This window comes from Sciurus vulgaris (genome assembly GCF_902686455.1).
Source record: "Sciurus vulgaris genome assembly, chromosome: 9".
NCBI classification, from domain to species: domain Eukaryota; kingdom Metazoa; phylum Chordata; class Mammalia; order Rodentia; family Sciuridae; genus Sciurus; species Sciurus vulgaris.
In genome coordinates, this window is record NC_136469.1 from 105,480,800 (window position 1) to 105,495,647 (window position 14,848).

The 14,848-nt window shown below is 38.0% G+C and overlaps 1 protein-coding gene across 8 annotated transcripts in view; it reads left to right on the plus strand.

Moving 5' to 3' along the window:
- The window catches only part of FRYL (FRY like transcription coactivator), a 229,751-nt gene that overhangs the window by 20,912 nt on the left and 193,991 nt on the right, over window positions 1–14,848 (plus strand). For 7 of the 8 annotated variants that reach the window (XM_079153909.1, XM_079153913.1, XM_079153911.1 and 4 more), the window contains exon 2: window positions 14,568–14,751. The gene's annotated coding sequence lies outside the window, so the exon portion shown is untranslated. Of the gene's footprint in view, window positions 1–9,035; window positions 9,182–14,567; window positions 14,752–14,848 lie in introns of all 8 variants that reach the window. The other variant, XM_079153910.1, reaches the window with a different exon arrangement.

Genomic DNA, 14,848 nt, shown 5'->3' on the forward strand with positions numbered 1-14,848 from the left:
TCTGTGCTGTTTTAAAATATATGCATTTTTTTTTCACCATGAAACCTTGTTACAATAGGTCCTTTGTTGTCCATTTTTGGTAGTGTAGAATTTAGAAGTAAATTTTAATGGGAAGACTGATTTAAGTTGAGATTGTGGCATTGTCTTTGAAATAGCAATACACATATTATTGTTCTTTTTCAACAATGTCCTCCTTTTGTTTTGATGGCAACCAGGCTTAAAATTTGGTGTGTGAAGATACCTTGGGTTAGAGCCAGCTGAGGCAGTCTTATCAAAACGCTCTCAGGATTCTTCAAGACTTCTGTGAATTGAATCGTCTCGTTTCATTTTCTTTAACTCAAGTCAGTGAGATGATCTTTGGTAAAATCCACATTGCTAATGATTCTGAATTGTTTTTAATCTGGACAGAATATTGCAGATTTGAATAAAATAAGTTTTAAAGCAGTATTCTACCTTGTCTACCCTCTTCACACTGGCAATTCTGTTTATTGTAGTACAAAGTTTTGTTTTAGGTGAGAAAGATATATCAAGAGTGAGAGTTCTTTTTAAGATTTTCCCCAAAATAGGCTTTAAGAAACGAATGTTTTTAAATCATCCACTTAAAAATTATCTCCAACAAATACTGCCTTGTGAGATTTAATTAGTTTGCTTTTAAGTCCTCACATGTGAGTTACAAATGCAAGGATATTATTATCCAGCTCTTGCCCTGGAACTTTTTTGGGGGTGAATATATTGACATCAGTCTCCCTCCCTCTCTTCCTGCCTCGTATTCCCACCATCTCTTCTGGCCTTCCTTTTCTGTGTCTGTTTTTCTTTCTCCCCCTCCCCTTAACTCATCTCCTCTCCCCAGTCTCCCACCCCATTGTAGGATCAGGGGAGAGTTCTGCTTTTTTCAGAAGAAGTAGTTGGGCTGTCCTTGATATCAATATTGCCGTGTGAAAAGCCACTCAAAACAGTGGCTTTAAACAAAAACAATCACTCACTTTGTTCATACACACGGGGGTGGCCCAGGCTCAGCCAGGCGTTTCTCACATGGCTTCTCTCTGGAAGCTACACGCAGGACAGTGGCTTGGGAGGGAGGTCTTCTCTCACGGATCTGGCCCTGGCCTGGGAATAATCAAGCCGCAGGGGACTTCTCTCTTTAAGTGTGCTCATCATGTGGTTTCCACAGGGTGGCCTGGGGTAGTGGGACTCCTGAGGTGGCCCTCAGTCCCCAGAGGGTCTTCCCTGGCACGGCTCAGAACTGGACCTCCCCTGTGCAGCTTTCTGTTTATGAAGGCATCTCTAAGGCTTGCAGGGCATGGGGAGGGGTCATAGGTCCACTCCTTGGCAGGAGGCCTCTCGAAGAATTTGCAGACCTGTTTTGAAACCACTTCTTGAGTCTTCCACTGTCATCTGTTAGAATTAGACCAGTGAGTACCAGGGCAGTGCAGACCCTTGTTAGGGAAGAGGGCTGTGCCTCCTAACCACAGGGGCCATCATGGGGAAACACAAGTGTCCGCCTTTGCTGGCACATCCTGGTGTCCTTACTTTATTTGAAACATTCCTCCACAGGTTTTTAAAAATAAGTTTTTAATTGTTACATAGTAATTGTACATATTTATGGGGTGCGTGTGGCATTTCAGTATCTGTATAAATGTGCAGTGATCAGATCAAGGTAATCGGCACATCCATCACCTCTCTTTGTGTAGGGAACATTCCACATCTTCTCTACTAGCTGTCTCCTCCACAATTTTTAATGAACTTATGTCTTTTCAGTAGATCCAGGTTTTATTTTTGACATTGTACTTGGCTCAAGACTTGTAGAAATCCTTGAGTCATCTCTCTTTTTAACCAACATGGTGTTTAATCTGCTCCCAAACACTGAGTACCTGCTTCACACTGGGTACTTGATTTTGATGGTCTAAATGCCTCTCAACCGGTTTTCCTCCCTGACTCTCATCATCACTGCCTTAGGACAGGCCTTTGTGGTCTCTAACCTAGGTCCCTTCTGCCCTCTCCATTCCTTCTTCCAGGTGCCTGCTATTTGGGTGCATTTTTCTAAAACTCTGCAATGATGCTGCTGTTTAGTGTGTGTGAACCCCTTACTTTTCTGATTTGTTTCCAGCAAAATCAGACCTTTTCTCTTGCCATTCCCCGCAAATGCACATTTTTCTGTAGCCACACCGAATTTCTCACTGTGCTTCTAACTTCCTGGATCTTTTACTCTTTGCCTCTGCCCGCCCCCCCCCCCCCCCCACCTTATTCCTCCTTTATGGAGAAAGAGAGAGAGAAGCACTATTCGTAATGAGCTCTTTTAAAAAACTATTTTCTTATATTGAGTGTAAATCACATGATTTCATACTATATAATGGAGTGGAAGATGTTGAGAATTTTATAATAAGCTTTTTAATCTTTTGCAAATAGTGCAATTGTGGTTAATATAGTAAAACCTTTCCTTGTTTGTAATGATTCCTATGATTAGACTAAGTATAGGATTTTTAAAACAATTTGTTTTCTCAAGTAAAAGATTTTAGTCCTGTGGTCTGGTTTCACATGTCACTGTTAAGTGAGACCTTTCTCTTTAATGTAGCTTAGAGTAGTCCTCTCAGATGTCACAGTTTCTACTTAGCTGCTTTGTAGCCTTGGATTTCTTTTTGAAGCAGGCATATGCAACTAATTTGTTGACTTTCTTTGTTATTCCATTCTCAAAGATTCTTTGAAGTTCTCTCTATAACTTAATGACTTTGAACAATTAAAGGTTAATTAACTTATGAATTGGCATTTTTCCCTTGTCATTTACGATTCTCCTTGGTTTCCTCAGACTGGCAGGCTTGCTTTTTTTCCTTTTCTTTCTTTCTCATATAACAATTTTATTGAAGCATAATTCACATGTACCATAAAATTCCCCCTTTTGAAGTTTTCCATCTAATGGATTTTAGCCTATTCACAGAATTGTACAACCATCTCACCACTAATTTTAGAACATTTTTATCACCCCCAAAGCAATTCCTTACCCATTAGTAGTCATCCTCTCCCCCACTAATTTACATTCTATTTCTATAGATTTGTTCACAAACTTTTTTAAAGCATTCTTAGTAAATACACTTATTGACTCAATAACTGCAACACTTCTTTTAGATACTAACCCAGCTTGTATTGGTGAAGATTCTCCAGAGAAGCTGAACCAAGGGTGTGTGTGTAGAGGTTTTAGTTATAATAGGTATGCAGTGGTGTCTGATCATCATTTTAACTTAAATTTCCCTGATGCCATATGTCATGGAACTTTTTTTCCATAAGTATATTAGCCATCCTTATATCATCTGTGATGACATGACTGCTCAGATCTTTGAACCTTTTTAATTTTTAAAAAAATTTTTTTTAGATGTTGATAGACCTTTATTTTACTCATTATTCCTATGTGGTGCTGAGACTCAAATCCAGTGCCTCGCACATGCTAGGCAAGCACTCTACCACCGAGTTATAACCCCAGTACCCTGAGTTAATTTTTGTTGAGGATGTAAGTTCTGTGTCTAAATTTATTTTTTTGCACATGAATGTCCAATTATTTTAGGATCATTTGTTGAAAAGTTTATCTTTTCTCCATTGTATTGCTTTGCCTCTTTTAGATCACTTAACCATATTAAAGTGGGCACATTTCTGGGCTGTTGTGTACTGTTTACCTATTTATGCCTTTGCCAATGCCACACTCTACCTTGATTACAATAGCTTTACAGTAAACATTGGCCTGGGTAGCATCAGTATTCCAACTTTGTTCTTCCCCATCAATATCATGAAGGCTAATTCTGGGTCTTTTGACTCTAAAGTTCAGGATCAGTTTGTCAAAATCCACAAACTAACTTGCTGGAATCTTTTTTTGTTTTTGTTTTCTTGGTACCAGGGATTGAACTCAGGGGTACTTAACCACTGAGCCACATCCCCATCCCTTTTCATCTTTTATTTAGAGAGGCAGTCTTGCTGAGTTGCTTAGGGCCTTGCTAAATTGCTGAGGCTGACTTTGAACTCATCGTACTCTTGCCTCAGCCTCCTGAGCCACTGGGATTACAGGCGTGTACCACTATGCCCAGCACTTGCTAGAATCTTGATTGGGTTTACACTGAATATAGAGATCAAGTTGGGAAGAACTGACATCCTGACAATGTGGAGTTTTTCTATCCATGAAAGTAGAATACCTATATAGTTCTTCCTAGGTTGTTTCATCAGAGTTCTGTAGTCTTCTTCAATACATATTTTGTTAAATTTCTAAGTAAATATTTAATTATAGGTATTTTATTAAACTTATACCTAAGTATTTTCATTTTGGGGGGTTGCTAGTGTAAATAATGCTATATTTTAATGTCAGATTCCACTTATTATTCCTGGTACAAATGATCCCTGACTCATAATGCTTTGATTTACCATATTTCAACTTTATGATGGTGTGAAAGTGATGTGTGCTCTTTAGAAACCATACTTCACCTTAGAAATTTTGGTCTTTTCCATGGCTAGGGATATGATACGTTTATGATGCTAGGCAGTGGCATTGAGCTGCAGCTTCCAGTCAGTCACACAATCATGAGGGCAAATAGTTGATATGCTACAGTGTACTATGATGCTGATGTTTGTTGCATATAGGTTAAATAAATTACGTGAGATATTCAATATTTTATTATAAAACGGGCTTGGTGTTAGAAGATTTTATCCAACTGTAGGCTCGTGTGAGCATTTTGAACGTGTTTAAGGTACATAATGCTCGGATGTTTGATAAGTTAGGTGTACTAAATGCATTTTTGACTTATGATATTTTCAACTTACCATGGAATTTCTCAGGATGTAACCCTGTCATAGTTAATGAAGCATCTGTAACCAACATGCTAGTCAAGCTAGGTTTGCATGTGCTGCAACGAAAACAATTCCCTAACTCTCAGCAACTTAAAACACAAAAGATTTACTTTTCTTATTAAGTCCATGTCTGTCAGGCAATTTGCCTTTCCACGGAAGCTTAGCATTACACCTCAGCACAGACGCCTGCCACACTGATTGCAGAGACCAACAGTTAAACCCTTCTTCTGCTGGAAGTTTATAAATCAGTTCTACTCATATTTCTTTAGTTGACACAAGTCACCTAACTATGCCTAATTTCAGGCGGGAAAAGTACAATCCTCCGTAATGCTGAGGAAGAGAGGGAAAGTGGATAATACTATTAATTTGTGTTTTTTTGAGAGAGAGTTTAGTGTCTTTAACCCTGATTTGTAAACACTCCTTGGTAAGCCTGACCACCCCTCCATCACTTCAAAAAATGAGCAACTATTTTAGAAAAGCAACAGATTTTTTGCCTTTCATGCCTTTGTTGGAAAGTTTGCTAAAGTTATTATTATTGGAATTCAGAAAAATTCACCTGTTCCTTATAATCTGCCAATTCTCTGCACAAGATTGGTGATTTTCTTTTCTTTTTTTTTTTTAATTCTAAGCGCATTATTTAGTGCAGATAAATAGCAGCAGCTCTTTCATGGTTTGGCTGTGATAGAGCTTATATTTCCTCTTTCCTTTCTCTCAAAGGACAGAGGACTCTGCTCAGTTGATTTAACGTTAATGAATTTGATGGGCGGACGGGTTGCGCATGGACCATTTTCTCTTGGGGCTCACTTTCATGGCCTGGACCGGCAGGAGGTTCTCAGACTGTTGCAGGCAGGTTCCTTCTCTTTTCTCTTGTGCCTACCTTAAAATGTTTTTGTGGAAATTCGAAATTTCTAATGATGCTCAAATTCTCTTTTATTGATTTAAGTCATCTAGGGATATTAGAGCAAAGTCATCTTAGGTTATTAGCTGAGTATTGTACCTCCGTTTAAGCTGGTTTACATATAGGTTGATCCAGGTATTTCATAGGAAGAAAGCAAGCAATTTAAATTCTGTTATTTTCTGGAGATATTAGGTTACGTGTCAACATGGATATAAGAAAAGATACAAAAATGCTTTGGATTTATGTGTTGAAGGCAGCAGGCAAGGTCACCTCCCTTCCTTTCTTTCTGTACCACTCCAAACCCCTCAAGAGGCAGTAAAATGGAAATTTTATGATATTGTTACTATTTATTGAATAAAATGTTTGCAAGACTTTGCCAGTTTTTTTTAGTGCTTGTTTATTATCATGGGCAGCATTTATTTAATCAAAAAATGTTTATTGTGACCAACAGGAAAGCTGGTGTGAACAAAATGGGGGAAAGGAAAGGGCAGAGAGATCATGGATTTTTTTGTTGCTCCCGTATTTACAGTATAAAATGAGTAGAGAATTTTTAGCATGGATGGAGTGACTGCATTGATATTCTAAAAAGATTGCCCTGGTTACTATGTGGAGAATGGAGGATGTAGTGGATACAGGGCCATCGTTTAAGAACCAGCTTTGAGCCGTAGACAAAGATGGCTCTGACTGCAGTGGCAGATGAGGATATGGAGAAAAGTGGTCAGATTTGAGACTTACAGTATTTTAAAGACAAGGTTGACAGAACTTGCTGATGGATTGGTTTTTGGGGTACAAGAAAATAAGTGTGCTCACCAGATATTTGGCCTTAGCAATTAGAAGAACGCTGGCGTTATTTACTCAGGTGCATTGGTGGGGGTAGGCAAAGAGTTTAGTACATCAAGAGTTGAGTTTGAAATAGCTAGATTGTGGAACCAACCTAGATGCCCTTCAATTGATGAATGGATAAAGAAACTGTGGTATATATACACAATGGAATATTATTCAGCCATAAAGAAGGATGAAATTATGGCATTTGCTGGTAAATGGATGAAGTTGGAAAATATCATGCTAAGTGAAATAGGCCAAGTCCAAAAAACCAAAGGCCGAATGTTTTATCTGATGAGTGCATGACTATATATAATGGGGAGTTGCGGTGGGCGGGGGGTGGGGAGAAGAATGAAGGAACTTTGGATGGTATAGAGGAAAAAGGGGTGGGAGGGGGTAGGGGACAGAAAGATAGTAGAATGAAACAGACAGTACTACCCTATGTGTATGTATGATTACATGAATGGTATGAATCTACATTGTGTACAACCATAGAAATGAAAAGTTGTACCCCAATTTGTGTACAATGAATCAAAATGCAGTCTGTAAAAATAAAAAAGATTTTAATAAAAAAGTTTTAGATGTTCAGATTAGTATCGCTCAACTTGTAAGGTCTATGAAAATATTCCAGAATCCAAAAAATTCAAATATCTGAAATACCTGTGGTCCTAAGCATTTTGGATAAGGAATATCAACCTGCAGGGTATTTTTCCACAAGCTGCCCTCTAGAAAAGTTGTATTCATTTATATTCAGATCTCAAGATGGACCAGAAACATTTCAATTTGTGCCCAGTTTGTCCATTAAAAAAGGTTTTCTTTAGAAACACACACACACACACACACACACAGAGTTGCGTTTGAGACCTTTTCGATGTCTTCTGGACAGCTGACTACAGAGAGCCCTGACCTCTGGGATGGAGATACTATCATCTGCTGATAAAACTCAAGTTTGAACTTGATCCCTTGGGACGGGATAAGACCACCTAAGGGTAAATCTCAGTGGACAGGAGGTTGGGAACTGACACTGGGTTCCCTAACATTAAGCTTGGAAAGACAGAGAGGAAGAGCAGCTCATGAGGAAGAGGAAGAAAACCAGAACACGAGGCATTTTGTAATCTAATTGAGGAAGGTATTTCAAAACATGGGACAGGCATGCTGCTTTTGAGTGGAGGAAGATGAGAACTGAACATGGGCCGTTAGATGTCATGAGGCGTGGAAGTATTGACTAGCGGTCCTCGGGACTGTAGAGGTAGAAAACCTTGGATAGAAGAAAGACTGAGAAGCAGGCAGTGAGTGAAATGCTAGAGTCTGTCATCTGGAGGGTTCATATCAGGAAGCAGAGAATGCAGCATTGGCAAGGGGCGGTTTGGGACCAAGGTGGGGGGCGGTTCCTTCCTTAAGGTAGAAAAGTATGATCTAGCCTGTTTGCTGATGTGTGTGTGGTTTAGGAAGGGAGAAAAAGGTGAGTGTTTGGTCACCTTGACGCTGCTGTTCTCCACTTTAAAAAGTAGTTTGGAGATGGCTGGGGTGGAGTTGGAAGTTTTGTGTGCCCCCCTGCCTCAGGGAGCCTTGGTAGATTTCACTTATTTTTCTCCTTTTGGCTTGCTTAGTCTTATTGTGTATCATGATAGATGTTTATCTTTCACATTTCTGGTAAATGGTGATTATTAGGAAGTTGAACCAATTGTGTCTGAAAAATGCAAAAGACATTTAACGGGGAATGTGTTTCCCAAGGCCCATTGTTTACCACCAAAAGGAAACCACTGACTTCTTGTTACATCAGTGAAGATAAAATTATTTTGTGAACACAGAACTTCTTTTATGACTGACATTTTTCATACTGTGATCTGAAGAAATTATTTTATGAAAACAATAAGTTAATGGGGAATGTAGACTTTTGCTGCGAGTGGGGACTTAAAGGGAGTGAAAACCTTAGAAAAAGCCTCATTTCTTCTCTTCATCATATTTTAAATTCTTCTAATTGTGTAGGTAGTGACTGTCATTTCCATTATGAAAAATATAGCTTGAGAAATTAAATATATTTAGTTTTTAATAATTTCTTGAAATGTAACAGAATTTTAGCTAATTTTAAGAGAGAAAATGATCACTATATAGTGGTGGGAATATTTATTCTCAATCTGAAGCAGAGGGAAGAAATATGTATTTCTGTAAGTATAACTAATATTACTGGGAGAATATATTTAATGTGTAAATAAATCATGTTTTACAACCTTGTGTTTCTTCTCCCATTACAAATTCATGTTTAGTAAAGAATTCCGCAGGTAAAATTTGATTAAAAACAACAAAAATTTATAGAGGATGAAGATTTAGTAATAGATTTGGGCTTCCTAGAGACCAGACTTCTTGAACCACTGGACTTCTCAGTTGGAATTTTATCCTCCACCCTTGTCCTCCACTGCCCCTGACTCCCCACTGCAAAAAGCAAAAAAAAACCAACCTGTGTTTTTTGTTTTGTTTTGTTTTGTTATTGTAGTAACAAAGCCTTCCACTTTCTGAGCATCTAAGAAACATGCACATGGATGAGTCTCCCAACAGCCAGAGCTTAGATGAAGCTTGGGTATAAGCCGTGTGCACCCTGCCCCTCCACTGTCTACCTGTTGATGGCTGGGCTGGTCAGAGGTCAGTGACCTTGAATGCTTACATTCTAGCTAAGAAGAGAGGCAATAAGGAGCTAAATAGATAAATACAAATGAGCATATGTGAGGTAGCCATAAGCTTTGTGGTGAAAAAAAAATGGAAATAGGGTAGTGATGTGTGGCCTACTTGATAGTAGTTCTCTTCTGAACCTCCATTTTCTCTTTTGTCAATTGGGAGTCTTAATAATCTAGCTTGTTAGAAGATGTGGACTTAAGTGGTATGTGAAATACACCTAGCAGGAATACCTGATAATAAATGCATCTTACTCCTTTTCCTTTTCCTTTTCCTTTTGTAACTTGAGTCACCTGCATCTCCAGTATAGTGTCATATAATACATCTCGGCTGGAGGATGTTTAAATCTTGTCTTTGTGTGCTTTTGAAGGTATGATTGAAAAAGCAGAACAACAGATGAACCTTGAGAACTTTAGCTTAGTAAAATAAGTCAGTCACAGAAGGACAAATGTGGATTCCAATTTAATGAGATACCTCCAGTAGTTACCCTGGAGAAAGCAGAAGGGTTGCAGAGGCCGGGGTAGGAGAGGGGAGTTACTGCATAATGGATACAGAGGTTCAGTTTTGCAAGATGAAGAGTTCCAGAGTGGCTGATGGTAATGGTTGTATGACAATTTGAGTGTACTTACTTTGCACTTAAAAATGGTTAGGATGGCAAATTATATGTTACATGTATAACATATTTTAAAAAAAATAAACAGTTAAAAAAAAAGTAAGTGGTAAAACTATTGTTTTGGTAAGATCCCCTACCCCCTTTTTGGGTTAGTGAATCAATAAACTAATATGAATCATGAAATAGTGGTGTTGTGGTTTTTATATGAGGTGTCCCCCAAAAGCTCATATGTGAGACAGTGCAAGAAAATTTATAGGTGGAATGATTGGGTTATGAGAGTCTTAACCTAATCAGTGCATTAATGCACTTGAATGGATTAACTGGGTGGTAATTGTAGGCAGGTAGAGTGTGGCTGGAGAAGGTAAGTCACTGGGGGCATACCTTTGGGGTATATATTTTGTCCCTGGCGAGCAGAGCTCTGTTTTCTGATTGCCATGACCTGGCTGCTTTCTTTCTCCATCCCCTTCTGCCATGATGTTCTGCCTCACTTGGACCCAGAGCAATGGAGTTGGCAGTCTTTGGACTGAGACCTCTGAAACTGTGAGCACCAGATAAACCTTTCCTCCTCTAAAATGGTTCTCGTCAGGTCTTTTGGTCATAGCAGCAGAAGGAAAAGCTGACTAAAACAAGTGGGTTGCTGTTCTTGTATCATGAATCTACGTGAGAGCTCTCATAAGATGAAAACTTGATCAGAAATTTACATTGTCTTAGCTTTGATGTTTCAGAATGGTTGCTTGTAGAGCAGAGAGCACTGTGTGGCTGGAAAAGACATTTTCTATTGTTTTGTCAATTAAAAAATATTTATTGGGCACTCATTGTGTTGAATGAACAACAGTAATAGCATTTGCTGAGTGATATCTGCCAGCTATTGTTCTAAGTTTACACTTAACAGTACTCGTGGTATTTATAACACTTTATAATCTTCATAAAACAGCCTCAAAGGTATTCTCATTATACTGTTGAAAACCTGAGGCCCTTGAGTAGGTAAGTGATTTTCTACTTTGAAAATGAGTTCAGAGGAATTCCATTGCACAGACTTGGAGCGAGGGCAATCCAGGTGGCAGAAAGTGGGCTATGGATCTGGGTGAAGGGATGATTTGCACAGAGCAAAGAGCTCAGCCTGCAGGCCAGGTAATGTTTGGGAGATGGGCTAAATGGTTTAATCTCTTCCTTCAGAATCTTGACTCCCAGGACAGTGAGTTTTTGGACTTTAGTCTGTAGACATCAAGAGCATGAATTTGCCACACCAGGAACTGTTGCGATCATCGTTGTGCACTGGAAATCAAAATCTGAGATGCATCAGAGTACTGAGAGAAGAGAGGTCAGACACCAGTTAGCGTGACCCTAACAGTTTTCTTGGGATCATTAAGAAGGGTATTTTCATACAGTAGCTGGAGTCAGAGTGCAATGACTGGTATTTGAGGACTCAGTTAAGTTAGGAAGAAGAGGCACAGATGTGGTCACGAGAGGAAATGGAGCTTCTATGGAGGAACATGAGTGTAAGCGAGAGACTTTTTCCTGTCGTGTTTTTTTTTTTTTTTTCATAATGTAATGGACAACTAAATATATAGGTTTAGGTTTGAAAAGGGAGGATTTTTTAGAGATCTGTGTTGAAAATTGTCTTCACATATGGAGCGTAAGTGCACAGGAAGAAGGGACTTCAGTGACCTTTCATTGAATTTGAAGGGTCAACATGGGGCCACCTCTTCCTGTTTAGGAGATGAGGGCATCTGAGGAGATTATGGGACCCAGAATTTGAGTAGAAAAATTTCAGCCTCTGTAAGAGGAAACTGAGGAGATCCATCATCACTGAGTGTGTGTAGAATAATGTAATATAATTTTGTTTGTCTTTCATACAAATAATTTACATAGAGAGAGTAAAAGCTCTTTTACAAAATATTGATTGTATAATATACTGGCATTTGGGTTGTTTAAACAGAAATTTTGTTTAAAAAGAAGAGGAAAGATACATACCTTAAATATTTTATGATTAACTGTATAAATGTTGATAGTTCACCAATCTGTATAGTCAAGTTTGTTTCTGTAGAAGGTTTTTAGAAGGACTTGTCTATTAGATCATAAGATTAAATTTTTATAAAGTATATCTTGTTATACTCATTTTTGATGCATATGTAACTAAATTGCATAATTATAGTAAATTCAACTGACATAAACAGATTTTGGAACAAACACAATTTACTCCCTGTGCAGACATGCTTCTCTGTTGGGAGAAAAACGTGATGGTGTGTCAGAGAGAACTCACTCCTACTTCCCCAAAGAAATTGAAATTCAGAAGTTGTGACTTGTTTATGGTTTAGCAAGAATATATTTTTATTTTTAAAAATATATGCTTTTCCAATGCTTTTCCCAGAGTTGCAAGATAATAAGGAATAATATGTCAAATATTGGTTAGTAGTGAAGAAGTTATAGACAATAGTTTTTTTTTAAAAAGAAGTAGTTTTATTGATATACTTTTTATACCACTACTAATTAAAAAAAAATTTTTTTTTTTTAAACCCAGGAGTGCTTTACCACTGAACTGCTTTCCTGGTCCTTTTTATTTTTAGTTTTGAGACAGGATCTGGTTAAGTTGCTGAGATTGACCTTGAATTTGCAGTCCTCCTGCCTCAGCCTCCTGAATCTCTGGGATTATAAGCAGGTACCACTGTACCCAGCCAAATAACCAATTTAAAGTATAGAATTGGAGGTGGTTATGTATTCACAGAGTTGTATACTATCACCCCAATTGACTTTTAGAATGTTTTCATCCTAAAAGAAACCCTATACTAATTAGTAGTCATTCCCCATTTTTCTCTTTTGGCTCTACGTGACCAGTAATCTATTTTCACTCTATAGATTTGTCTATTCTGGGCATTATATATAAATGCAGTCTTGTAAAATATGGGCTTCTGTGAATGGGTTCATTCACCAATAACATAATGTTTTTAAAAGCATCCATATTGTAACATATATCAGTACTTTATTTCTTTTTGTAGCAGAAAATATTCCATTGGGTGGATATGCCACATTTTATTTATCCATTCATTGACTGATGATGGTTAGGTTGTTTCTATCATTTGACTATTGGAACTAATTCTACTCTGAACATTTATTTACATATTTTTGTGTGGATGTATGCTCATTTCTCTTTGGCATATACCTGGGAGTGGAATTGCTGTGTCATGTTAACCTTTGAGGAATGGCCAGACTTCCTCGAAGCAGCTGTACCATTTTACATCCCCACCAGCAGAGTCTGAGGCTCCACCCACATACTTGCTAACATTTGTTATCTGTCTTTTTGATTATAGCCATCAGCTTCAGTCAGTGTATGTTGGATTGCTACCAGTGGCAGAGAACAGGGTCCTTTTGAAGACTAAGGAAATAACTTTCATTTGATTTTTCAGGAAAGTGACCTCATTCTACTGATATAAATCAGTGTAATCTATATACCTATGTCTATTTATATATCTGAACTCATATTTTTATGAAAGAGGGATGAAAGAATAAATTAATTTTGGGAATTATAGAACAATTTAATTTTGTTTGAACATTCACGTTTCAGAAGTCAAAAGACATATCCTAACTCTCATCCCTGTTTTCTTATTGTCTACTTTTTGGGGGGAGTACCGGGGATTGAACTCAGGGGCACTTGACTACTGAGCCAAATACCCAGCTCTATTTTGTATAGAGAGAGGGTCTGACTGAGTTGTTTAGTGCCTTGCTTTTTGCTGAGGCTGACTTTGAACTCACCATCCTCCTTCTTCAGCCTCCCAAGGTGCTGGGATTACAGGTGTGTGCCCCTGTGCCTGGCTTTCCTTATTGTACTTTCTAGGGAACCATTTGACCAATTTCTTATGTTATCATTATAGTGCTTTTGTGTACTTCTTTCTTTCTCTTCCCCTTTTCTTAAATGCAGACAATAACTTTTTTAAAACAGAATACAGCATGTTATTCATATGTTGCTTATTTAATATAGTGTGATAATATTCCTCACTCATTTTACAGCTGCATGGAATCTCCTTTTACAAATAGGTGATTTTTACCAATCCTCTTGGGTGGTTTTCTAAATTTCGCTTTTCAAGTAATATCATAATAATCTTGCTGTACAACTGTCATTCTGCAAGTATCCAGTTTTATTTGTAAGATGGTTTCCCAGGAAGAGGATTTCTGGGTCAAAGAGTCAATGTATTAGTCACCTTGTTGATGACATTGATAACAGCCACCAGCAATGGAGAGTGCCTGTCTCCGGGGGACCCTTTCAGAGACAGGCTGTGTAGGCACTATCATGACCTTTGTGTCATCAAGAAGCAGGTAATTCTGACTCACATTTTCTTTAAGATAGTGAGGGAGTTTGTAATCTGCTCAAAAAGATAGGTGGTGAAAAACATTTAAAACTCTTGAAAGATGAATTCTCAGTGTCTTCTCTTTTCTTCAGATAGTTTATCTGTGGAGTTCAGATATTTTAATTTTACTTTTTGCTGGTGATTGAACCCAGGGCCTCATGTATGCTAGGCATGTGCTCTACCACTGACCTATGGCCCTAGCCCTGAGATATTAAAAAAAAAAAAAAAAAAAAAGTTTCTTGTTCTTGAATATTTTTTGTAAGTTTTTCTTGACTAAATTCTCAATTACATAATATTAATTTCATTAGTGATATGTTATATGGCAACTGCTAAAAAGTTAACTTTGGTTTCAGGCATGACTATTACTAATAACCAATCGTATTTCCTCCTTCTGTTTTAGGTCTTCCAGCCTTCAACATTCCATATTCCGCTTCATACATGGAGGATCACTGCTGCTTTGCCCCAGGTGCCCACTTGAGTGCCTGTAAAGTACAAGCTACAGATTGAAGAAGCTTCTAGATGGATCCTTTCCAAATTTTGTGTCTTTTATACAAAATCTGTGCCTCAATAGCCATTTCTAAGTGGTAAGTATATGTACTTTTTTTTTTTTTTTAAAGAATAGTGGAAATTTATAAACCAATTGTTTGGACTGCTTCCTTCCTTTTCTGGGCCTTCTCTTTA